The sequence below is a fragment of the Mandrillus leucophaeus genome, unplaced genomic scaffold, assembly GCF_000951045.1.
Source record: "Mandrillus leucophaeus isolate KB7577 unplaced genomic scaffold, Mleu.le_1.0 Scaffold407, whole genome shotgun sequence".
Lineage (NCBI taxonomy): Eukaryota > Metazoa > Chordata > Mammalia > Primates > Cercopithecidae > Mandrillus > Mandrillus leucophaeus.
In genome coordinates this window covers 1,154,344-1,181,766 of record NW_012104332.1, presented here as the reverse complement: position 1 = coordinate 1,181,766, position 27,423 = coordinate 1,154,344, and the positions used below count along the sequence as shown (strand labels likewise).

Here is a 27,423-nt window from a genome sequence, read left to right as displayed (position 1 = left end):
CTAGTCTGTGCCTTTATTTCCCTGTGTCACGTCTACAAGTTAAGAAGTGCCTTTTTAATTTTTGGCCAATGTTTTTGATGCGACTGCAAGTATGTAGAATTTAAAGACTATTTTATTTAATAAAAATTATGTATAATACTTGACTTTGATACTAAGTCAATTTGTACTTTTTCAGGACTTTTAAGTTGTTAGTTATTTGCCAAAATGATTATGGAATTACAATACATTTTATTTTGTGAATAAAGAAAGACAAAGAGGTGGGGCACAGTGACTCATATGTATAATCCTAGCACTTTGGGAGGCCAAGATGAATGGATTGCTTTGAGCTCAAGACTTTGAGACCAGCCTGGGCAACGTGGCAAAATCTCATCTCTACAAAAAATACAAAATTAGCCAGGTGTGGTGGCACATGGCTGTGGTCCCAGCTACTTGGTAGGCTGAGGCTGGAGAATTGCTGGAATCCAGGAGGTGGAGGTTGCAGTGAGCCGAGATCATGCCACTGCACTCCAGCCTGGGTGACAGACGAAAACCCCGTCTCAAAAAAGAAAGAAAGAAAGGAAGGAAGGAAGGAAGGGAGGGAGGGAGGGAGGGAGGGAGGGAGGAAGGAAGGAAGGGAGGGAGGAAGGAAGGAAGAAAAGGAAGGGAGGGAGGAAGGAAGGAAGGAAGGGAGGGAGGGAGGGAGGGAGGGAGGAAGGAAGGAAGGAAGGGAGGGAGGAAGGGAAGGTGCACTCCTGCTTCCTCTCATCTTCATGTGAAATTCACAGTCGTACCTCAAAACCAGTGTATACACATCACCTCTGATGTGAGGCCTTCAGTTGTGGAGTTAATTACTTCTGCTACTGCTAAAGCTTATATACATATCTATAATTTTACTTATCACAGTGCATTGTAATTATTTGTGTGTCTTACTTATGACCTATGCTTGACAGGAAAGCCTGAGGATAGGATCTATGTATTACTCATGTGTGCATTTGTGTCATAAAGTCAACAAATTTTTGTTGAACTGTATTTGAGGAAAAATTCTTATATTTAAATGGATTTCTTTTTTTCTTTTTCTTCCTTTTTTTTTTTTTTTTTTGACGGAGTCCTGCTCTGTTGCCCAGGCTGGAGTATCAGTGGCGTGATCTCGGCTCACTGCAACCTCCACCTCCCGCATTCAAGCAATTCTCCTGCCTCAGCCTCCTGAGTAGCTGGGATTATAGGTGCCCACCACCATGCCCGGCTAATTTTTGTATTTTTAGTAGAGACGGGGTTTCACCATGTTGGCCAGCCTGGTCTCAAACTCTTGACCTCAGGTGACCTGACTGCCTCAGCCTCCCAAAGTGATGGGGTTACTAAATGGATTTCTTTTATTTGAAGTGTTTTTATTCCATTTATCAGGCAGATTTAACATGAGAGAAATTTCTGGAATACATGATAACTGATGGCTACTCATAAAATTTTTCTTGTTTGAAATACTCTGGGTGAAAAACTATGGAATAACTTAGCTGTATTCATTCTAAAGAACTGTAGCCTTTACTGCATGAAATATTTATAATCCATTCTTCTAACATTAATAACTCTACCATTTAGCCGGGCACGGTGGCTCATGCCTGTAATCCCAGCACTTTGGGAGGCCAAGGTGGGCAGATCACGAGGTCAGGAGTTCGAGACCAGCCTGACCAACATGATGAAACCCCATCCCTACTAAAAATACAAAAATTAGCCAGGCATAGTGGTGCGCACCTGTAATCCAAGCTACTCAAGAGGCTGAGGTATGAGAATCGCTTGAACCCAGGAGGCGTAGGTTGCAGTGAGCCGAGATCACGCCACTGCACTCCAGCCTGGGTGACAGAACAAGACTGTCTCAAAAAACAAAACAAACAAACAAAAAAACCTCTACCATTTATTCTAAAATCTACCATTTATTCTAAAATTACATTTATTTACCATTTATTCTTAAATCTTATTGAGTCTAAGTTTTAAAGAGTTATGTAAAGCAGATGCAGTGGCTCACACCTACAATCTCAGCACTTTGGGAGGCTGATGCAGGCATATCTCTTGAGCCCAGATATTCGACACCAGCCTGGGCAGCATAGCGAAACCCCGTCTCTACAAAAAACACAAAAGTTAGCCAGGTATGGTGGCATGCACCTGTAGTCTCAACTACTCAGGAGGCTGAGGCAGGATGATTGTTTTGAGCCCAGAAGGAAGAGGCTGTATTGAGCCATGATCTCACCACTGGCTTCCCGCCTGGGCAACAGAGGAATACTCCACCTCAAAAAATAAAAATAAAAATAAATGAGCAAATATACACACATCAGATTTTAGTGGAACAAGGAGCACAGCACTGCAGCTCAATTATACAAATAGAAGCAGATACATTTATGTAACGCTTAAATTTCACCACTTAAGCACTGCTTTTTATAAGAATAAAAGTAAAGTAATTATACTGCATAATCTTTGATTAAAATTAGTTGAAAACCAACATGGTTCTAACATGCTGTAATTCACCGAGCAGCTGATATTAACAATAAATTTTTTTAAATCCCAAATTTATGTAATTTCTGCTACTAAGCATATTTACATGGCCTGAATTAAAACAAAACTTAAGCTTATGTTACTTCTAACTGGCTTCCTGAATTTAATATAAGAGCTCTTTTCAATTAAAATTTTTTTGGATCAAGATTTATAATTTATTTTGCCATTCTAAGAGAATATATTTTCATATATTTAAATTATAAACATGCTGGTGTTCACAATGTTTTTAATATAAGCATTATGAATCCTAGACCTCAGATTCCCTAGGGGGCTTTTAGGAACTTGTAGTAAATATTTAATAGAGGATATGAGCTTTCTATTTTAATCTTTATTTTTCCAGAAGGGGATATTATTTAATCCATCCATATTTACTCTATATTCCTGTAAGATAACGCCACTAGGGATGTAGTGGACTTACGAAATCTAACTTCCAAATTCTCAAAGGCTCACTGTATTTTGAATGTTTGCCTATAATGGGATATTGCAGAGTCTGTTGAACAAACGGAAGTGATTAGTTAAACGATGTCAAAAGAACAGTTTTTTTTCTCTTTCTCCTTCCTTTCTTCCTTCCTTCCCCCTTTCCTTCCTTCCTTCTTTTTTGAGACAGTGTCTTGCTCTGTCGCCCAGGCTGGAGTACAGTGGCATGATTTGGGCTTACTGCAGCCTCTGCCTCCCGGGTTCAAGCAATTCTCCAGCCTCAGCCTATCAAGTACCTGGGGCTACAGGCATGTGCCACCATACCCGGCTAATTTTTTGTATATTTAGTAGAGACAGGGTTTCACCATGTTGCCCAGGCTTGTCTCGAACCTCTGAGCTCAAGTGATCCACCAGCCTTGGCCTCCCAAAGTGTTGGGATTACAGGTGTGAGCCACTGCACCTAGCGTACAATTTTTTTTCTTATGCTACATTTACAACTAATTGTAAAGATTTTTAAGAATTAATCTAGAAGCAAGCTGGTTTTGCAAATGAAGTATTGGAGAATTTTTTTCTTCATGTACAACCTTTGAGATGTAAAAGGAAGCTATTATTTTCATGGAGTCATCTTGTCTCAAAAAAAGTTTGTGCTGTTTTTAAATGTGTGGCTTGCTCTATTTTAAAACAATAATTTTATTTTATTTATTTTTATTTTTTATTATTTATTTTGAGACCAAGTTTTGCTCTTGTTGCCCAAGCTGGAGTGCAATGGTGCAATCTTGGTTCGCTGCAACCTCCACCTCCCGCGTTCAAGTGATTCTCCTGTCTCAGCCTCTCAAGTAGCTGGGATTACAGATATGCACCACCGCACCTGGCTAATTTTGTATTTTTAGTAGAGACGGGCTTTCTCCTTGTTGGTCAGGCTGGTCTCGAACTCCCAACCTCAGGTGATCCACCCGCCTCGGCCTCCCAAAGTGCTGGGATTATAGGCATAAGCCATGGCACCCGGTCTTATTTTATTTTTTGAGATGGGGTCTCACTCTGTTGCCCAGGCTGGAGTGCAGTGGTGCTATATTGGCTCACTGCAGCCTCTACCTCCCAGGTTCAAGCAATTCTCCTGCCTCAGCCTCCCAAGTAGCTGGGATTATAGGCACACACCACCATGACGGTCTAAATTTTGTATTTTTAGTAGAGACAGGGTTTTCCCATGTTGGCCAGGCTAGCCTCAAACTCCTGAACTCAAGTGATCTACCCGCCTTGGCCTCCCAAAGTGCTGGGATTACAGCCACTGCACCCGACCAATAATGGGGAATTTTTAAAGTCACCCATAATCTCACCATCCTAACAAAATAAAATTTCATTATTTTATGTTTCTGCATCAGATTTGTTTTGCATGTTGCTAGACAGTCTGTAGCATTACAATTTTAATAACATCATAGTTCCTCTCACTTTCGCCCTCCATATATATACATTCAATCATCAACCAGGCATTTTTAACAGGTATGGAAATGGATGAACACAGGAAAATAAGGGAAGGTAATCATTTGTTTTTGAAATGGCTGAATCTTTTAATATCTCCCTTTGCAGACAATCCACACTCATCTGCTTTGCTTCTGACAGCAAATAGCAAAGCTAGCCTTGGTCATTACCAGTTCTATCTTTCGTTCAAGTCCAACTTGACCTTGTTCAACCTACATTCTAGCCATTTTAGTAGATTTCTCTCTGGGGCTTAGAGCGCATCAACAAACATGTGGACCTTTGATTTGTTGGTCACGAACAAAAGCTAAACATCTTACAAAGGGATAAAACTCATCTTTTTTCAGCTTATGTTAGCAGGAAGAGTTGTTTTAGCCCCATGGAGACTCTGAACACTATTTTGAACTTATTGCCTGGTGCTTTGGAGCAATGGGATCAATATTTGGAGGCATTTTTTCAAATCTTACAATTCCAAATCAATCTCAGCAAGTCGAACTAAACTTTATTTGGCCTTAACAATTCAAATCTTCAATATTTCTTTCCAGAGTTTTGCAAGTCAATCATATCTGCTCTTTAATGTGTTTAGGTTTTGTTTGAAGCATGGGTCTTTCATCGTTTGTAATCTTTTTATGCTCATGAAAGTAACATAAGCTCGTTTTAAAAAGTTAAAACATTACAGAAATATCATAGAAAGTTAAACTTTTGTGATGTGGAGAGCCGTTGTTAATAGAGAAATAGCAGATATTCGTCAAGAATGTTTTCCTGATTACTAGCACATATCCTTATACAGACGTTTTAAATTTCTTGACCGTTATATAACTCTTAGAAACATACTCATCATACATTACATATTGTTTTGCACATAGTGTTTATCATCTTGTATCTCTTGGCTCTCTTTCCATGTTAGTACTTATAAAGTCTACTTCATTCTTTTCATTAGTCACATAGTATTCATGTATATATACATATATACAAAATAACTTAAATCCATAATGATGGACATTTGTTTCCAGATTAGTTTTATTTGTTTCTTTGTGTTGTTTTGTCATACCAATGCTGCTGTGAATATCCTTTTAAATATACCTGTATATATGTGGAACACAGTATTTTAAAGCTTTAAAAAGGAAACTAATGAACTCATACTGTTTTAATGTATTTCATTCGTTAGCAGTTCATCTTACTAGCCTACGAAACGTGTAATAAATATTCCAAAAATTTTCTTCAATATCTTTAGTTCTCAAAGATAACTGCATTTTTCTAGAATTTAAGAATATTGTCCTACAAATGACCTTCCAACATGTTCTTTTATGATTCACTGAATGATAGTAATAATGATTCCTTGACCATTATATAGCTCTTCAGTTTACAAAGCACCTTCACATAATTATCTCATCTGACTCTCACATCAATGTGATGTATGCAGGACAGGTTTATAGGAAAAAAATGGTGCTGAGTTGGAAATTTTTACTGCCTAAAATAGTTATATAAAGTCCTTTGTTCTGCTAACTCAAGGGGTCAAGTCCACTGTTATGATGGGATTGTAGTATCATATTGGTAACTTAATGTGAAAAAAACACTTCTGCATCACTTCAATAACTGATGTTGCTAAATTACTTTTCAGTTTTCAAGCATTTTATTTAATTCTCTGATATCTAGAGATTAGGCTCAGCAGGCATTTTTCAGGTAAGTGCTCCAGTAATTGCTACTCCAAAACCAAGTATTTGCAGTAGTTGTTAAAGGTTGGTGAGTTTCAGTGTCGCTTTTTCTTGTTTAGAATTGGAAGAACAGAGGGTAAAGGTGGGAGAAAAAAAAAAAAGTTCACAGAAATGTAGCACCAACAGGACAGTGCCTGCTAAGACCTTGGAAATTTCTATCCCCACCCGTTATTATTTCTGTATCCCTATGATCCTTTCTTTAAACAGTGCCTGTAATGATTGGGCACGTAATAAATGGTGATGCTTCTCTCATTTCCCCCATTCCTGGTAGGAAGTAGGCTCCTATACACGAAGAGAAAATCATTGTCCTATTGCCTCCCACTTTGAGAAAGGAAGCAATCTTGAATGACACTATTGTTTCCATAGCTGCAAATTTACTTTGTCTCATTAGTAAATCTATCCATACCCTCAGTTTAGCTGAGAATGCACTTCTGAATTTCCTCTCTCCCTACATCTACGCTAACATGTACAGGAACTCAAAATCAGTTCCCAGATCTGAAATCCTATGAGATTATATAAGTTGTTTATAACAGAATATCTGAAACGGAGTAATTTATAAAGAAAAAGAATTTGTTTCTTATAGTTACGGAGGCTAAGCAGTCCAAAGTTGAGGGGCCACATCTGGTGAGAGCCTTCTTGTTGGTAGGGACCCCCTGCAGAGTCCCAAGGAGGCACAGAGCATCACATGGTGAGGGGTTTGAGTGTGCTAACTCAGGTCTCTTTTCCTCTTCTTATAAAGCCACATGTCCCACACCCTGGATAACCCATTAATCCATTCATGAGAGCAGAGCCCTCAGGACACAATCACCTCTTAAAGGCTTCTCAACATTGCCACACTGGGGATTAAGTTTCAACATGAGTTTTGGAGAGGACACATTTTCAAACCATAGCAGAGATCCAGTCCACTTCAAGCTCTGCTTGAATATGATAGCAATTTCTAAGCAACCTACAGAGTGGCTACATCAATGTTTTAAAATGAGTTGTATTACTTACAGAGAAATTACATTGCTAGGACTTTGAAATTCTGATGCTCTGTTCTTTTCCATCAGTAGAATTATAGGAAGTTGATCTGTCCTTATCCCATCTGTCCAATAATACTTTGTATTGCTCAAATTGTTCTTGGCTGTCAAGTCTTCACTGTCTGGTCTCTTCAGTGTCCTGTGTGTAATACCTAGCTCATTCTCATCTCTCTGCCTTTCCTTATATTGTTGCTGTCCTTCAAATCCTTCTGTCTGACCTATCTGAATTCTAATCAAGTTTTGAGAGCAAACCCCCAAGTCACACCACATAAAGGCTTCCCTCCTACGACAGAGAGCCCCACTGTTGTCGGTACACAGGCAGAGATAACTCAACACCTTTCTGCACATTCTGATGTCTTTCCATTCCCAACTTATATCAAATTTGTACTCTTGAAACCAAGCTTTTAAAACAGTAACATGTTTATTGGGTTACAATAATCATATTAGACACCAGACTGTAGCATATGCCTTGCCCATTCTCACATCCCTAGGGCCTTCTCTCTGATTCAAATGGGGAGACACACTGACTAACAAGCTTGGGTTTTAATACATATCTCTGGGCCTATCAAAATACTCCCATTGAAAATAAGAGTCATCAGTTGATCAGTTTCTTACTCAAGTAGTGTATGGGAATAGTAGATAGTTCCAGATTGATCAATGGCAAATGCCCTGTTCTTCTTGTTTGACAAACAAATTCCTCTTCTGTACACAAGAATGACCTACTAGCCCTCATGATATTTATACAGCATGTACCTTTGGACACATTTCACTGACTCAGGGTATTTTGAGCATAAATATTCCACAATTGGTTGAAATTTCTCTAATACTTTTTTTTTTTCTTTGTAGAGACAAGAGTCTTGCTATATTGCCCAGGCTGGTCTCAAACTCCGGGCCTCAAGCTATCCTCCTGCCATGGCTTCCCAAAGTGCTGGGATTGTAGGCGTGAACTGCCATGCCCAGCTTTCACTAATACTTTCTAGTTCACAATAATATATTTCATAAGTCTGATAAATTAAAAAATTCCAATTCAGATAATTTTAAAATGCAGGCACTTCAGCCTGGGCAAAAGAGCGAGATCTTGTCTCAAAAAGAAAAGGAAAAAAAAGAAAAGAAAAGCTTAAAATCTCCCAAATTGGCTCCTCTGACTTGTTCTTCTGTTTCCTTTGACTTCTGTTCTTCCTTCCTTTAAAAAAAAAAAAAAATACACAGCCAGACGTGGTAGCTCACATCTGTAATCCTAGCATTTTGGGAGGCCGAGGCAGGAGGATCACTTGAGGTCAGGAGTTCGAAACCAACTTGGCCATCATGGTAAAATCCTGTCTCTACTAAAAATACAAAAAATTAACTGGGCATGGAAAGTTAGCATTTCCTATGATAATTTTATCTGCTACCTAATTTAAGATTTAAAGTCCTGTGTTACATGTTAATAGTTTAATGTGTTGATTGTGGACTTCCTAACTAAAGTATAAACTTCTCAAGGGCAAGAACGCCACACAAATGACTCTTTTTCTTAAGGCTAGTTATGTGAAGCAATGGGAGTAGAAAAGAAACAAAGAAATCTGCCACTGATTGTGATCAATTTGTTGTAGACACCACCACACTTGGGCTAGCCTCAAATGACTCTTGTACCTGTCATAGCTCTTGGTATACCCTTAAGCACATCAAGACGCTCAATATGTACTCATTGATTGAAGTCAATGTCATCTTTGGGATGAGGTGCTTAAATTCCAATTCAATGAGTTTTAGGTAAGTGATAGTGAATCAGTTGGGATCCTGGGGAAGAAACAAAATTCATCCTAGATGGTTTAAATGAAGAGACTTTAATGAAAAGACTACTCAAACATACATAAGCAAGGTTAAGAAGAGACAAAATACGGTGAGATACCCAGGGACCACCTTCAGAGGGAAAACCACTTTCCCCTGGGGCTGTAGAAACAAAGAAAATAGAGTAGTTAGCAGGGCCCAGTAGAAACTGGAGCTGGGGAAGAAGACCAGTGTGGTTGGGGAGTGATGCGGCTACTGTGAGAGACAGGGTGCCAAAGTGGGGGCAGGGAAGACATGCCGACTTTGCACTCTCAGATCTCCTGTGTGTTTCAATTCAAAAAGACTTATGGAGACACAGTTAGCACATTTCAGCCTTCTGAGGCACAGTCCAGGGCAGAGAAGGGGGAAGAAGAGATGCAGGTGGAGAGGAAAGGGAAGGACTGGGCAGCATTGGCAAAACAACCAGCATAGAAGGTTTCCATTATAAACAGGGGCAAGAAAAGGCTGGATCATTATGTACAGAATAAGAAAAGCCTGGCAACCCTAAAATTTTCTGGGAAAAACTAAATCTAACTTAGCCAAATTTAGGCCACACGATTATAGGACATTGATCTGCCCCATCCCATCTGACACGGTGTTAATTTCTTCATTAAATCTCTCTGAATACACGCTGAACAAATAGATTACATACTGTTAACATTCAGTTTCAATTTTTGCAGGAAGTGAACATATATATCTATCCAACACAGCAATGAATAAAATTAATTTACAGACGTAACTGCCATCACACTCAAAAGTTAAGGCCCTACTGCTTAAATGAGCATCTCTGGTGTTTTGGTTTGCTTTTGGCTGTAAAGTAAAACAATAAAACAAACATGTACCTTCTGTTTCTGTTAAAATTTATTTTAAATTTAAATTTAACATCTTTTACTTTGGTTTTGTGCCTATTCATAACATGGTGGTTAGTGAATATTTACATAAATAAAATCACAGAATAGAAAATATTAAAGTCTTGTAATCTATTATCTCATTTAACATATAAAGAAACAGGTCCTCACCAGTTAATTCACCTGCCCTTGATCAAATGGTTGTGGCAGAGCCAGACCAGAATGCAGATAGTCTGCATCCTAATCCAGCTACCTATAGTTCTAGAAATGCTTGATTTAGTTCTAATTAAATGGCAAAAGGGCATAGAGGTTAAGGGCAAAGGTTTGGAATTAGGCAGATTTAGGTTTGAATGCAGGTGGATTTTAGGTAAATGACAAATTCCTGCTCAGTTTCCTTTTCCTTCCCTATAAAGATGGCATGAATACAGAATACCTATCCCATTAGGGTTGTTATGGGTTGAGTGAGGAAATATACATTAGCATAATGCTTGGCATATAATTTTTTTTTTTTTTTTGAGATGAAGTCTTGCTCTGTCATCCAGACTGGAGTGCAGTGGTGCAATCTCACAATCTCGGCTCACTGCAACCTCCACCTCCCGGGTTCAAGCAATTCTTCTGCCTCAGCCTCCTGAGTAGCTGGGATTACAGGTGCCCACCACCATGCCTGGCTAATTTTTTATTTTCAGTAGAGACAGAGTTTCACCATGTTGGCCAGGCTGGTCTCAAACTCCTGACCTCAGGTGATCCACCTGCTTTGGCCTCCCAAAAGTGTTGGGATTACAGGTGTGAGCCACCATGCCCAGCTAGATTTCACTTTTTAGAGCAGTTTTAGGTTTGTAGGGAAAATAATTACCTTTTGATTCACAGAAATTGATATTATTATACCCAGTGAAAAGCTGAAAATAACTGGAAAGCATAAAGCACTATACAAATATAAGGTGGTATTTTTCTTATGAATAAATAGTAGGAAAGGCCCAGGACCTAGCTAACACACCAGAAAGAGATAAATCAACAGAATTTGTTCTACCTAGGATTTTAAAGAATATCAAGGGTAAAGTTGTGCAATTGCTAGCAAAGTTATGTACCCTGTTATGGCAAACTTTCCAGGGGACTGATGAATTGCCTATCTGAATTCTATCTGAAAGATGAGTTGCAAGCATAGCTGTGGAAACATACACATAGTGAATATCACACTATACTGGACAAACTAGTTGAATCTGTAATTAAATGGTAGGATCACTGAAAAACGTAAAAACAACCTACTGGGGAAAAGGCACCATAGCTTATAAGGGAAGTTCATGTATAAATATTGTGAGCTCTTTAGGGAAATAATGACTATTGTGGCAAAGGGGAAACCAGCAAATACAATTTACAGACATAAGACTTCTCAAAAATCTTTATATGCAGAGACATTTCCTATTCTTAAAAATAAGTTTTTGTTTGTTTGTTTTTTCTTTCGAGACGCAGTCCTGCTCTGTCACTCAGGCTGGAGTGCGATGGCACAGTCTCGGCTCACTGCAACCTCCAGCTCCCGGGTTCAAGCGATTCTCCTGCCTCAGCCTCCCTTAAATAAGAATTTTTTAAAATTGGGTTTCCTTGGATTGGCAGCACTTTAATAAAATACATGAGACAAGTGCAGTGGTTTACACCCGTAATCCCAGTATTTTGAGAGGCCGAGGCAGGCAGATCGCTTGAGCCCACAAGTTTCAGACAAGTCTGGCCAACATGGCAAAAACCTGTCTGTACAAAAAATACAAAAATTGGCCAGGCATGGTGGTGCACGCCTGTAGTCTCAGCTATTGGGGAGGCTGAGGTGGGAGGATGGCTTGAGCCTGGGAGGCAGAGGTGGCAGTGAGCCAAGATTGTGTCACTGCACTCCAGCCTGGGCAATAGAGCCAGACCTTGTCTCAAAAAAAAAATTTATATATATATATAGGGATGGGAGCTGGTTTACAATGAAGAAAGAGTATATGAATCAATAAATACATTCTAATTTGGAGAAGCCTAAAGAGCAGGGTTTCAAAGATCCCTCTGCTGGGACAAATATATTTAAAATTTGTGTAAGCAATCTGGAGGCCAGCATACCCAGGGTCATAGATGATGTGACTTCTTCTAAGTAGAGAATGCCTACAATAGCAATGGCGGAAATGACAGGAAAACAGGAAAACTCTGAAGTTCGGGTAAGTAGACAGAAAGGTAGCAGCTTCCATTCTTTTACACTAAATGTCCAGGAGTGTTGATTCCCCTTTTAAATAAAGGGATCGCAGGGAGATGCTGTTAGTTAAGGGAGTGCCATGAGCAAAAGGAAAGCTCCATGTAACTGAAGCCTCAGTGTTCATTCTAAAGTAGGTTTTGGGCAGGGCAGAAGAACTATGAAGACAGACTTTTCCCTTAAGGGTAAATGCCTTGTGGAGGTTTAGCTAAAAATTGTAGTTAGGTACTCTAATGTACGAGCTCAGTTAACTCATGGGCAAGTTTTGAAGGCCAACTTTGATTGAGATTTCCTAAGGCCTTTGAAGGGTGACATGAGCCTTTGTGCAAGAAAAGGCATTCTTTTTTTGTTTTGTTTTGTTTTGAAATGGAGTCTCTCTCTGTCACCCAGGCTGGAGAGCAGTGGCACGAACTGGGCTCACTGCAAGCTCCACCTCCCTAGTTCACACCATTCTCTTGCCTCAGCCTACTGAGTAGCTGGGACTACAGGCTCCCGCCACCACACCCAGCTAATTTTTTTGTAATTTTAGTAGAGATGGAGTTTCACCGTATTAGCCAGGATGGTCTCGATCTCCTGACCTCGTGATCTGCCCGTCTCGGCCTGCCAAAGTGGTGGGATTATAGGCTTGAGCCACCGCGCCTGGCCAAGAAAAGGCATTCTTAAAAGGCCAGGAGTTTATCCCAATACCAAGTCAATGATAATCTGCACTCCCGTTTATAGATGAAAAAGACCAAAATGTAGCTTAGTTCAGAAGGATTCAGAGATCACTGAACATGAAGTAAAAAATATTTTCCGTTTGTATGCTAGGGTCTCTGTTTTGCTTTCCTTTTACACTGGATAATATCACAGAGTTGGTATGTATGCCTCTGTGTAAAAAACACACAGGTTTCAGATGCTTTAAAAGAATACATTTCAGAAATTTGAAGTTGGTTTCCCTAATTCTTTCTTTTTAAAGGAAAATTTGCATTACTTTAATTATTTTTATATATAGAAAACTCAACAGTGTACATTCAACCCAGTTTGATGCAAGTTCTTTAGCCTTTGCCTTTTTGAGCTTGGCAATGTGAGCCACAGACTTGGGACCCAGGACATTGTCTCAGATCTCATCATATATGTTGTTGTAATTGGTCCTGATAGCTTCCACCAGCTTAGCCAAAGCTCCTTTGTCTTCCACATCAACTTGTGTGAAGGTGACAATGATCCAGTTCTTCCTGTGGACTAGACGTCCCAGTCTTGCTTCCCTCTTGATAATGTAGTAAGGGACCCCCATTTTACAATACAGGGCAGGCAGGAAGACAACCAGACGTTGTGTGCCACACGTTGTGTGCAATCACCAGCAGCTGAGCTTTCTTGTTCTCCACCCAGGTGTGACGGTCTTAACTCCTGCTCAGAGGTCAGGTAGTCTCTTAATGGGGACATCCCCTTTGCCGGCAGCTTTCTTCTCAGTCAGGCCAACAGCCTCTGCTTCTTCTCCTTGCTTTGTCTCTGTCCTGTACTTGTGGGCCGGCTTAAGCAGCTAAGTAGCTGTTTGGTGGTTCAGAGCCTGAAAGAACTGGTTAATCGCAGTAGGCACTTCCAGCTGCTTATAGAGGATGGCTCTCTGCCACGGCAACGTGATACAGTGGGGCCATTTCACAAAGCAGGTGAGGTCTCTTTTGGGCCGGATGTCCTGTCCAATGCCAAAATTTTTAGGCCTTTTCTCAAACAGGGGATTCACCACTTTCTTGGACTCCTGATTCTTCATGACAGCAGGGGCTGGAGCCACCTTCTTCCCCTTGGCCTTTGTTCCTTTTGGCATCTTGGGTGGTGGAAGAGAGAGCCAGTTTCCCTAATTCTTACATAGTCTAATGTTCCCTTTTCATTTTATAGTTCCTCTTAAGTAGCTGATTGTAAGGTAATACAAGGAATAGAAAAAAATGCAACTAATTTTCACATCAGTAAGAGAAACAGAAGTCTGGGCGTGGTGGCTCACACCTGTAATCCCAGCACTTTGGGAGGCCGAGGCGGGCGTATCATGAGGTGAGAAGATCAAGACCATCCTGGCTAATGCAGTGAAACCTCGTCTCTACTAAAAACACAAAAACTTAGCCAGGCGTGGTGGTGGGTGCCTGTGGTTCCAGCTACTCGGGAGGCTGAGGGAGGAGAATGGCAAGAACCCAGGAGGCAGAGCTTGCAGTGAGCCGAGCTTGCGCCACTGCACTCCAGCCTGGGTGTCAGAGCGAGACTCTGTCTTTCATATGTAAAGAGTGCATTTACTAAGCATTTGCTTAGTAAATATTTCATTTAATTATTACAACAAATCCTTCAGGTACTATCATTATTCACATCTTAGAATCTGGGAGACTGAGGTTTAGAGATGATGTGTTTAAATAACACATCCCGTGCTACCTGGCTGAGCCAAGAGGACTCAAACTCAAAATCCATCTGATTCCAAAATTCATGTTCTTAATAGCTCTATATAAGAATTTACTGCTATTCTCAAAGTTCATGTTTGTATTTGAGTGTGATTAGTATTAACATTACAAAGGGCAGTTTCATTAAAATATTTTCTCTTTTTTAATCTCTAATCATCTTTAATCACTACTTTTATTTTTCATTTTATTCTACATGTAGCTTACCCTGTTAGTACAACAACCAACATTATAGATTCTAAAATCGTTTTTCAATAGGGACATGTTGCTGAATGTCATGACTATTCATGTACTGGTTCTGGTGCTTTCAAATAAATTTGCTTTGTGATGCCCACTCTACTGCATTTTGAGTAGGTTGTAAATCTTGTTAAAAACCAATAGAAAATATAATTTCAGAATGTTTCAAAAGTAATCTCTCATGTTACTGGAATCTCAAATATTTTATGTTTCTCTCTTTGCACAGTTCAAAAAATACTCTGATAAAAATAATTTTATCTTTAAAAATAACATGTTTTTTCTGATTCCAAAAAGTAATACATGCTCACTTGAAAGAATTTACAATATGTATAAATGTATAAAGAAAAAGTATACAAAATTTCATTAACCAGAGATAAAATATAATGAACATTTTAATGCACTTCCTTTAAATACACATAAGACTAAAATGTTAACTTTGGTTTATTTTGGAGGTGGTAGTGAAAGAATTTTAAGTTTTATGTATATACTCATCTAAGATATTCATCTCAGTTTTCAAATGCTTTCTCTAGCTTAAACTTACCCCATTTCTCTACACGGCGACTATGAAATGTTAGGATGATAAGCAAAAATGTGGCTAATTGGCTGGGCGCGGTAGCTCACGCCTGTAATCCCTGCACTTTGGGAGACCAACGCATGTGGATCACCTGAGGTCAGGAGGTCAAGACCAGCCTGGGCAACATGATGAAACCCAGTCTCTACTAAAATTACAAAAAAATTAGCTGGGTGTGGTGGCACGTGCCTGTAATCCCAGCTACTCAGGAGGGTGAGGCAGGAGAATTGCTTGAACCCAGGAGGCGGAGGCTGCAGTGAGCCAAGATTGTGCCACCGCACTCCAGCCTGGGCAACAAGAGCAAAACTCTGTCTCAAAAAAAAAAAAAAAAGAAAGAAAGAAAAAAAGGTGGCTAATTCGTCTAGTTGTGAAGTGAAAAACGTAAATGAGACATAAACAGAAAATTTGATATTTTTGTATGTTTTAATTGGGTTTACAGTGACATGTAGTCACTGTATACAAATCAAATAACACATAAAAGTCTTAAAAATAGCTAACATATATGAGTGCTTTTTGTGTACCAGGCACTGTTCCAAGGGTTTTGTTTGTTTTCATTCACTTAATCCTCACAACTGTATGAGGTAAGGACTATTATTTATTCTCCATTTTACAAATAAGAAAGCTTAGGCATCAAGAGGCTAAGTAATTTGCTTGAAGTCTTGGTTTGTCAAGAAACGAATCATGGCAAGCTAGAATTTTTTTTTTTCTTGTTGTTCATTGGGTTATTTAAAATTTAATGGAAAAACAAAGATGATAAATTAGGGCATTATCATGGACATATTAAATCTTCATTTCAGGAAGGAAAATGACAGTTCCACATGACGTTCTTGTAGATGAAGAAGGTATTAATAAAAGAGGTGAATGCACTCCTAGGAGAGACTGGAGCTGGCTGAGCCCTTGGATTGAAAGGGCAGGTTAGTGGATCAGTATCAAGAACATGAAGTTACTAAATGACAGAGCTGAAATTCAAACCTAGGCAGGATGTCCCCAGAGTCTATACTTAACCACACCCTAAATTGTCTCTATAAAGTATAATGAAGAAAAGTAGCAAAAAGCAAGCCAAAGTCTTCGGATTCCATGACCCAGTGACAACTGCCATCACTTTGTTTTTTTTTTGTTTTTAGAGATGTGATCCTGCTTTGTTGCCCAATATGGGGCGCACTGGCGTGATCATAGCTCACCGCAGTCTTGAACTCCTGAGCTCAAGCAATCCTCCCGTCTCAGCCTCCTGAGTAGCTAGAACTATATAGGTGCTCAACACTACATCCAGCTAATTTATTTTTTATTTATTATAGAGACAGGGTCTCTCTGTGTTGGCCAGGTTTGTCTTGAACTCCTGGACTCAAGCAGTCCTCCTGCCTTGGCCTCTCAAAATGCCGGGATTACAGGCATGAGCCATTGTGCCCAGCCCATTACTTTGGCAAACATATTTCCAGACCTTTTTTCATGCAAGCCTTAACTGTAGCTGACATAAATTTTGGCAGAATATCTTGTGATCCTCCTGGAACATGAGACCATGGGAGGCCTGGGAGGAGTTGCTTCAAGGTCATTTCTCACTTGCCTTCCTATCTTTCAGGAGGGTGTCATGAGACAGTTTCTCATTGTCTCTTGGGTTCTGAGGAGGTATGTGGTTTTTCCTTCTGCAGTGCAATTATCATGCTAACTATTTGGAGTCAGGTAACTTTCACAGGCTAATGGCACAGTCTCCCACAACACTGACCTCACTTCACATACCAGCCACAAGATCAGGAGTTTCCAGGTTACTTACGTTTCTGATCAACTGGCTACAAACTCAGGGGTTCCCACCATCCCCTCCCATTAAATAACTTGCTAGAATAATTCATAGAACTGAGGAAAGTGCTATACTTATGATTATAGTTTTATTATAAAGGACACAAGGCCAGGCGCAATGGCTCATGCCTGTAATCCCAGTGCTTTGGGAGGCCGAGGCAGGTGGATCATGAGGTCAGGAGATGGAGGCCATCCTGGCCAACAGGGCGAAATCCCGTCTCTACTAAAAATACAAAAATTAGCTGGGCATGGTGGCACGTGCCTGTAGACGCAGTTTCTCGGGAGGCTGAGGCAGGAGAATCACTTGAACCCGGGAGGGGAAGTTGCAGTGAGCTGAGATCGTGCCACTGCACTCCAGTCCTGTGACAGAGTTAGACTGTGTCTCAAAAAGAAAAAAAAAGGACACAAATCAGGAACAGACAACTAAAAAGATACATAGGGTAAGGTCTGGGAGGATCCCAAATGTGAAGCTTCTGTGTCCTCAGGACACTTTCCTGGCACACAAATGTATGACTACTAACTAGGGAAGTCCACCTGAGCCTCAGCGTCTGGAGTTTTATTGGTGGTTCTTTGAATAGGGATCATGGATTGATTCACTGGCCATGTAACTGAACTCAATCCCTAGCCCCTTCCTCCTTCTCAGAGGCTGGGCTAATAACGTCTTACTCAAAGCCCTCATCCTCTAATTACAGGCCTGGTATTTCTGGTATGGCCTACCCCTGTGTTGAGTAATTTCATTAGCATAAACTCAGGTATGGTCTAAGGACCCACAATGAATACAAAGGTTGACCAAATTCTGTTTTATACAACACTTCCTTTCCCTTCTAGTATACAACTGTAAAACTGCTTAGCAGCCTCATAGAATTGACTTTTCAGCAACAGGGTATCCCACTATTCATGTTGCAATAGAGACAGGGTTTCTCCATGTTGATCGGGCTGATCTCAAACTCCTGACCTCAGGTGATCCGCCCGCCTTAGCCTCCCAAAGTGCTGGGACTACAGGTGTAAGCCACCGTGCCCAGCCAACTTACAGTATTTTCTAACAAAAAAGATATAAAGGAGAGGAAGATAGGACAATTAAGAGTATATTAACGTCTCATTCTGTCCTCCCGCAATTGAATTTTAAACATATTTGTGTATTTTTAATATTTTCAAAATAATATGGTTTGGTTTTGTATTATTACAATAATATATAATCATGATAAAAAATGCAAACAATACAAATGGTGTTACGGAAATCTTTTTTAAAATCCTCCTCTCCTCTTTAAATTTCAAATTTACAATCGCACTCTCTCAAGTTAACCACAATTCAGTTTATTATATCCATCCAGAATTTTTTTCTGTATTAGGCATCTTTCTGTATCAGAACTACAGATCTACCTCATTCTTTTAAATAGCTGCATAGTATTTTATTATACGATTGTACTAGTCCTCTATCAATAGACATACAGGTTGTCTCTTCTCCCTTTTTTCATTTTAAAGCAATACAAAAAAATTTACGTTTATTTGAACACTTGAAAAAGAGTATCTGTAGGATAAATTCCTTAAAGTGGAACTACTGTGTCAAAATTTATATATGTCTTCAAGGATATACCAATTTACACTCCTACTGTGTGGTAGTGCTTGTTTTCCCACATGCCAAACTTTAATACAACTGCTAATCTGATAGCTAAATGGAATTGGGCTGGGTATCTTTAGTTTGCCTCTCCAGATCCATCTTTGAGCCTTCTTTTTCCTGCTCTTTGCCCCAGGACGATGTGGACTACATCACTGGGCTCCTCTGCCCAGCTTCCTGTATGTCAGCTTTAGAAGGAGGAATGCAACAGGAGATGGAGGGTGGGGTGGGAAGGAGAGTAAAGTTGAGTTATTCATTTCCTGGGCTGCCTCATTGTGGGGTCTCTGTGAGCTGGCTGTGACCTTTAAGCAAAGGATACAGCTACTTCAGACAACGCTTTCCACACAGCCGTCTCTGCCTCCAGGTTCCATGCATTGCTCCTTCTTCCCGTCCTTTCAGGCACAGAGGGGATAGTCTGTGCTGCTATGCCAGCCACTGTCCTCTCTCTTATGGTTTTCCTATACTGTGCGCCACCTTTGCAAAGAGTAGCATTTTGCTGGGCATAGCGGCTCATACCTGTAATCCTAACACTTTGGGAGGCCGAGGCAGAAGGACTGCTTGGGCCCAGGAATTTGAGCCAGTCTGGGCATATAGTGAGACCCCATCTCCACAAAAAATACAAAAATTAGTTGCCGTATTGGCATGTGCCTGTAGTCCCAGCTACTTGGGAGACTAAGGCAGGAAGATCACTTGACCCTGGGAGGCTGAGGCTGCAGTGAGCTGTGATTATGCCACTGCACTCCCTCAGCGAAATCCTGCCTCTGGGGGAAAAAAAAAAAAAAAGTAGTATTTGTTATTAAGCACAACTCAAAATACCTAATTTGAATGTTCTGTTTCCTACAAGTTCTTGTTCCAGGGACTTCAGCGTGAGGATTCCCCAGCCCTCCCAATGATTCTATGAGCTATGTATACCACCCTACCAAATCCCTGTGTTCTAGTTAGAGCAGATGCTGTTGTTTGCTCTAGCTAACTTGTTAAGAACCCTGACTAGGCTGGGTGCTGTGGCTCACGCCTGTAATCCTAGAACTTTGGGAGGCCGAGGTGGGTGAATCATCTGAGGTCAGGAGTTTGAGACCAGCCTGGCCAACATGGTGAAACCCCATCTCTACTAAAAATACAAAAAGTTAGCTGGGCGTGGCGGCAGGCGCCTGTAATCCCAGCTACTCAGGAGACTGAGGCAGGAGAAGGGCTTGAGCAGTGAGCTGAGTGCGTAAGTTGCAGTGAGCTGAGATAAGGCCACTTCATTCCAGCCTGGCTAAAGAGCAAGACTCTGTCTCAAAAAAAAAAGAACCCTGACTTAAGTAATTTCTACCTAAGGATAACCGAAAGTCCTAGCAAATCCATTCATTCAATAATCATTTATTGAGCACCCACTCTGTGCTAGACATTGTCTTGCTATTACAGACAGGAAAGTAAACAAGGTAGGCAAAGTTCCTCTTCATGAGGCTCTATTCTACGAGTACACTAATATATAATACCATTTTAGACAGTGTTGAATATGCTATGAATAAAGCAAATTAAGTGGAAGATTAATGGCTATGGATGTACAGATAGTTTATAAAGAGGATCTTTTTCAAGAGATATAATTTGAGCACAGAATTGAATGATGAGGAGGAGCACACTATGTGAAGGTCTTGGACATACGTGTTCCAGGCAGAAGGAACAAAAAAAGTGCAAAGGCCCTGCTTTTGGAGCAAGCTTGTCATACTTGAAGATCAGCAGGAATATGAGTGGCTTCAGGCTGCGTGGCAAATACGTGGTTTGCTTGCCCAATGGCCACTGGCCTTTCTTCCATGCTGAGAGTTTTAATTTGGTTCAGTCGCGATAGGCAGACTCAAGGGATGAACCGCCATTTGTCTAAGCCAATCATTGAAAATCCAGTTCCAAACTATCAATCACTGATTTAGGGATGAGCATGTAATCTAGTTCTGGCCAACAAGACATGAGAAGGAATTTTCTTGAGGTCCCTTCAGAGTTTTTCTCCCTGGTTTTTAAAAAAAAAAAAAAAAAGCAGCCATAAAAGAGAAAATAACTCAGTCTCCTTCCCTCCCTTCCTGTTTTGGGTGTTCTTTGAATGTGATGCCTGGAAATACAATAATCTTCTAAAAAAGAAAGGCACAGCAATCCAGGTTTAAAAGAAAACACATGAAGATAGCAAAATAAAAGGATGGAAAGACTCTAATGACACCTTGGACTTTCCAAATCAACTGTTAAGACCATCTACCTCCAGACTTCTTTTTAATAAGCAAATTAAAAAATGACCTTATAGGTTAAGTCACCATTACCTGGAGTTTTTGCTCATGCAGTTGACAATGCACCATCCCACACACTAGCAATGGAGGGGGAAATGGAAACCAAGGCAAGAGAGGTGAGCAGGGGCCAGACCATGCAGTACCTCTTAGGTCGAGGCATGGAGTTTGGATTTTATTCTAAGTGTAAGAAGATTTTAGAAGATGACCTAATCAAAATAGGAAAACTATATTTTTATCATGTATTGCCATCATTTATATCAGGGGTCCCTAGCCCCTGGGCCACAGACTGATATGGGTCCATGGCCTGTGAGGAACAAGGCAGCACAGCAGGAGGTGAGTGGCAGATGAGTGAGCATTACTGCCTGAGCTCCACCTCCCACCTCCTGTCTGATCAGCAGCGTGAATCTTAGGAGCATGACGGTTCAGAGTTCTTTCTCATAGCAGCATGAACCCCATTGTGAACTGCACATGCAAGTTCATTCATTCATTCATTCACGGGATCTAGGTTGTGCGCTTCCTATGAGTGCCTAACTAACGCCTGACGACCTGAGGTGGAATGGTTTCATCCTGAAACCATCTCCCCCATCCTACCGAGGGGAAAAATTGTCTTCCACAAAAGCGGTCTCAAAAGCTGGTGCCAAAAAGGTTGGGGACCGCTGATATATACAATAAAAATATATGATGTTATTAAAAATAATAGAATAGGCCGGGTGCAGTGTCTCACGCCTGTAATCCCCGCACTTTGGGGAGCCGAGGCGAGTGGATCACCTGAGGTCAGCAGTTCAAGACCAGCCTGGCCAAGATGGTAAAACCCTGTCTCCACTAAAAATACAAAAATTAGCTTGGCGTGGTGGTGGGTGCCTGTAATCCCAGCTACTAGGGAGGCTGAGACAGAGAACTGCTTGAACCCGGGAGGCGGAGGTTGCGGTGAGCCGAGATCGTGCCACTGTACTCCAGCCTGGGCGACACAGCGAGACTCTATCTCAAAATAATAATAATGATAATAGAATAAATATTGACTACAGATATGATGGTTTATTTTGGGTATCTACTTGACTGGCTTAAAAGATACATAAGTAGTGGGTAAAGCATTATTTCTGGGTGTGTCTGAGGGTGGTTCTAGAAGAGAATGGCATTTGAATCTGTGGACTGAGTACAGAAAATCCACCCTCGCCAATGTAGGTGGGCACTGTCCAATCTGCTGAGTACCTGGGTAGAACAAAAAGTCAGAGGAAAGGCAAATTATCTCTCTCTTCTGGAGCTAGGGTATCTGTCTTCTCCTGTTCTTGGACATCAGAACTCCAAGTTCTCCGGCCTTCAGCCTTGAGCTGAGAGTTACAACATTGGTTTCCCCGGTTCTCAGGCGTTGTAGGCTGAGACTGAATTATGCTGCCAGCTTCCCTAGTTCTCCAGCTTCAGACATTGATTTCTTGGCCTCCATAATCACATGAGCCACGTCCCATAATAAATCTCACATCTATCTACGTATCTGTCAATCATCTACCTACCTGCCTATCTTTCTCCCTATATATACCCTATTGGTTCTGTTTCTCTAGAGAACCCTAAATAATACAGAAACATTTACCATTTCCATTTAATATTTAGAGAAATTAAAATTTAGAACAAGATTAAAAGAAAAGCCTCATAAATAATTCATGAAATATTTTGGCTGAAACTCTCAAGTGTTGAGAATCTTCATTTATTTCTGATTCTTATGCTTGGGAGAAATTTTAACACGGGTTCTAGGTCTTGCTTCTGCCTGCTTTAGCCATAAACATAATATTTATCCATTATGTTCTGCTTCAGAGAGTTTGCAATTGCCATCTTAAAGCCCCATCTCTCTTTGAAATACTCCAGAATTTCTGCCTCAGCCTTGTCTCTCTGAAAATAAAGCCATTTCCTTCCATAGGAATGACTGTCCTAAATATCTTGTGGGTTGTTTTTGTTTTAGCTGGCACCATAACAGTCACAAAATAAGGTAGCTCATTTAAAACATTTTCCTCATGGTTGTTCTGTTCCCCCATTCAGGAAAAAGATTATTGGTTACCATGGCAATCAGCTTCCACAGCATTCCATTCTAAGTAACTGCACAGGTACAGCACAACCTTTACTCCACATTCTTTCCTGTAGTTCTCTGCAGATCTGCATATTTTTCCAGCCTGTTTTCTCTAACTCCTGCTTGAAACAATCAACCAACCAACCCAGGTTAAGCCAGACAATTTTTTCAAAGGTACAATATCCCCATCTTTTCTGAATATTTTAAAAATTTTGTATAGACAGTTGTACTACCATTCCTCTAATTTTGTTCTATCTGGGCCCTCAACAGCAGCTAACTGAAAACTTTCTAGCATCCTCTTTCACTATCTAGGATTACATTTGTATCCCTCTGACCATGTTTGGAAAATAAATGAATTCACAGTAAAAATCAGAGCAGGAGGTAGTTCTGAGATCATTTCCCATGGCTATCTACCATAGTTTTCCTAAGGCTAATTCTTTAGCTTCCTTTACTCTACCACTTTCAAACTTCTCTAATAAATTGTCTTCAAGCCTTGCCTTGAAGATGCCAAACACACATGTTCCCACCCTTGAGATTGTTTAACTACTTTGCTTCTGTTCAGAACATTACTGATAATAAAAGACGGTTTTATTACAGGCCATATACAACTCAATGGTACCCGGTATCTGCTGTGTAAATGGAGGAAGTGGGATGATTTTGGAGAGTCACTGGATAAATTCTGTTTCCCTGCAACTCTTTCATTCTCATCATTACGTTGACTCTTTGCTGGTTAGTTTCTTCATGACTATGTACTACCTACTAGGAATTATGATATTTCTTTTATACAGAGAGATATCTTTTAACCTATTTTTCAATCTGACTTTATTTGAATTAACAGTGGTATTTTGGTAATCAAAAAGAGGGCATTTAAAAGGAAGTTGTTATTACCTAATGTAAGCCAATTAAAAATAAAATCTGGCTTTTACTCTCTTTCCTGCAAAGGTTTTCTATCTCATAGATGTCTTTTCATTGAGAAAGACATATCTCATGACCAATGTATGAACACCCCATTGAAGACTGCCATCTCCTATTAAGGGCATGGAAATAAACTCTGTAACTAAAACAGATGCCTTCGCCCACAGATTCTAAAATCAGAGGGTATTCATAAACCGCCCTACAAATTTTCAGAGCATAGTGGGAAACAGGAACTGTTAAAATTTGAAACTCTACTAAAGTACTTTCTTCCTCTTCCGGTAAAAGAAAATATATTACTTTCTAGGAAGTTTACTATTTTAAAAAACATACAAAAAAATCAGGGTTGGGAATTCACAACTAAAATGTGGGTTACATCAGCTCATCTTAGGAGAAAAGATATTTACTTATAGATGGAAAGCCATAGAATGCCTCTCTGACACCTCTTAAAACTGTATTGAAATTGTTTCAAGCAGGGAGAAAAGGCTATTTTTTCTGAGAAGACATGCCATATTACATAAAATGTTTCAAAGTTTTACATATTCTTTTGACTACACGGACATATGTACTTACTGATCCTGATCCCATATAAGCTGGCAAGAAATTGATACCTATAATTAATCAATCATAGGTAAAATTTTCTAGAGTAAGAGGCTGAAGTTAAACAATCACATAAACTTTGAGTCATTATATCACAGGGCACCATTCGATTTATGTAGAAAAAAGCTGTTCTCAATTTTCAGTTGACAAAAGAGCAGCTGAGAAAAGACGATGTGGTTGTGAAAAGTAGAAACTAACAAAGGGTCAGCACTCTAAAGGCAGGAAGGCAACTGAAAAGCTGTTTTGACAGTTGGGTAAAGATGAGGGGAAAAAAGACTGTGAATGAGAGGAAGTTGTGATGAAAGGGTAGAATAAAGTGTTTGAAAATGGTAAAGTGAGAGGTTTAATTAACATGGAAAGAGCAGGAAAGAGGTAAGTTATTTAGTTAGGTAGGAAATTGTAAAGAAATTTTAGTAGTGTAAGAACATAATTTGTATTTTAATTTGCAAGGGTCAAGGGATGACATTATTTGAAGAATGACAGTTTTATTGTTTTAACATTTTAGATATAAGAAGCTCCATTTGTCTGAAATACAAATTGGTACAAGTTTCTATTAATATAATAATATACATTAGACAAATTGGCAAGCAGGGATTTGCCTTTCATTAACCTTTTGTTATAACCTTAAAAACAAAACAGAACAAAACAAAAAAAACCCTGAGGCGACCCGGGGCAGTGTCTCACGTCTGTAATCCCAGCACTTTGGGAGGCCGCGGCAGGCGGATCACTTGAGGTCAGGAGTTTGAGACCAGCCTGGCCAAAATGGTGAAACCCCGTCTCTACCAAAAATACAAAAATTAGCCGGGTGTGGTGGCAAGTGCCTGTAGTCCCAGCTACTCAGGAGGCTGAGACAGGAGAATCGCTTGAACTCAGGAGGCAGAGAGTGCAGTGAGCCAAGATCGTGCCACTGCACCCAACCTGGACAGCACAGCGAGACTCTGCCTCAAAAAACAAAACAAAGCAAAACAAAAACAAAAACAACAATGAAAACTAGGGTGAGCACTGTGGGTCATGCCTATAATCCCAGCACACTGGGAGGCCGGGGTGGGCGGATGACCTGAGGCCAGGAGTTTGAGACCAGCCTGGCCGACATGGCGAAAAACCATCTCTATTAAAAATACAAAAATTAGCCAGGTATGGCAGCAGGGGCCTGCAATTCCAACTACTTGGGAAGCCGAGGCACGAGACTTGCTTGAACCTGGGAGGCAGAGGTTGCAGTGAGCCGAGATAGCACCACTGCACTCCAGCCTCGGCAACAGAGCGAGACTCCGTCTCAAAAAAAGACTTTTAATATTTCAAACTTTAAGCATGATCATAATTGTATAATGTTAAGATGACCAGAGTATTTGAAACAGTTACAAATTGGTCTTTTTTGTTGTTGGTGGTGGTGTTCTTTAATCTTGGACTCCTAACTTGAGCAAGAAAATGTAAATACAGAAAGTTGCAAAACCAATGTTCCTTAAATAGGAACCATGTGAGTAGTTTAACATTACAGTTTCTAAAAGTCACACGTGGTATACATTCTAACAAGTTTTACCTTCTTTTATTTAAACTACGTTGAAATTGACATATAACTTTCCTAATAATCACTTCATAGGCTGGTAATCCTATGTTCTGGATTTTCCAGGTCACTTCAGATTCAAATTTTTTTTCTAATGTCAAATGGTGTGTCTAGATTTTGGTTTGGAAAACAGGGTCACTAAATTTGTAGACTAACTTGAAACAGTATTGACCTTTGGCAATACGTATCAATTCTATTTCTTGGCCATGATTAAGTAAAATAAAACCAAAGTTCACTATATGAATTTACCTAACTTAAAATTTTGTTTTTACCTATTCATTTTAAAATAATTTAAGAACGCTGTAGTAATTTACAATGTAAAAAGCATTCCTAATATGGTGTTTTATAGACACAAACACATACATAGCTACCACACTTATAGAGAGCTACTCACCCTTGCCATATAGAAAATGCAAAACAACACACTTAAGAGATATTTTAATTATATATTATGTGGCCAAAACTAAAGAAGATAAAAATATGCCTGTGCTAATGAAAAAGGATTTGGTGGTCTTTCCAATTTTTAATTTTTAATTTAAATTCCACAGACTGAAACCCATATATTTTTTTCTCTCTCTTGTTTTATTGTCTGGAGGCAAGTGTCACGGAACTCATATTCTTGATGAAGAGAAACTGAGAGGACACACTGGCATTTGCTATGCATGTGACGATAATTATCTGAGTGAACTAAGATTGACTCATTTTCCTATGCCAAAATTGCTATTTTGCAAATAAAATTACTATCCTCTATAACATTACTTCGTTTGCTTATTGCTCTACTCTTTATTCTTTCGTGTTTCAGGTAACCAATAAGAGAAAAAGTTTAAAAGTCCACTACGTCCAGAATGGCACTCAATAACTGAAAATTGAGGTAATTTTTCCGAAGTCCTTGTTGGAAATACATCTACCAGTAGTGTGATCAGGCTTTCCCTCCCACATTTCCCTGCTAGTTAGGACAGGAGAAGCCCGGGGGTGCTGCTGCAACAGCGGTGGGAGTGGGAGATAGGATATTACCCGCTTGACACTTCTGCACTTCTGCTACGAATGATTCACTCCGGTTTGGCACATTTGTTGCAAGGAAATCTCCTCCCGCCGCTTCCTTGTTCGAGCTCCTCTCGGGCTGTCTCCTGTGCTTTGGCCTTTAAGGAGAAGCGAGAGCAGGTGGGCACACAGGAGCTCGCCGAGTCCTCCTCCCCCTGCTCCTTCCCTAATTTAGCAGTACTTCCGGCCGCGTGACATCATCCCCCGCACCCCGGTGACGTGAGCAGCGGGTGACGTGTGTGCGGAGAGGAGCGCGCTGACGTTGCTATTTAAAGGTCCTCCTGCGGGGAGGATGGAGACACAGCGCGAGCACCTGGTGTGGGGCGCGGAGGAGGCTGTGGCGGCCGGGAGCGGGGCCAAGAGCCAGCG

General features: G+C 40.3%; 1 pseudogene; it reads right to left on the bottom strand.

The window, feature by feature from the left end:
- LOC105548287 overlaps positions 1 to 13,805 on the bottom strand; it is a 98,749-nt pseudogene extending 84,944 nt beyond the window's left edge.
- Between the last annotated feature and the right edge of the window lie 13,618 nt (positions 13,806 to 27,423).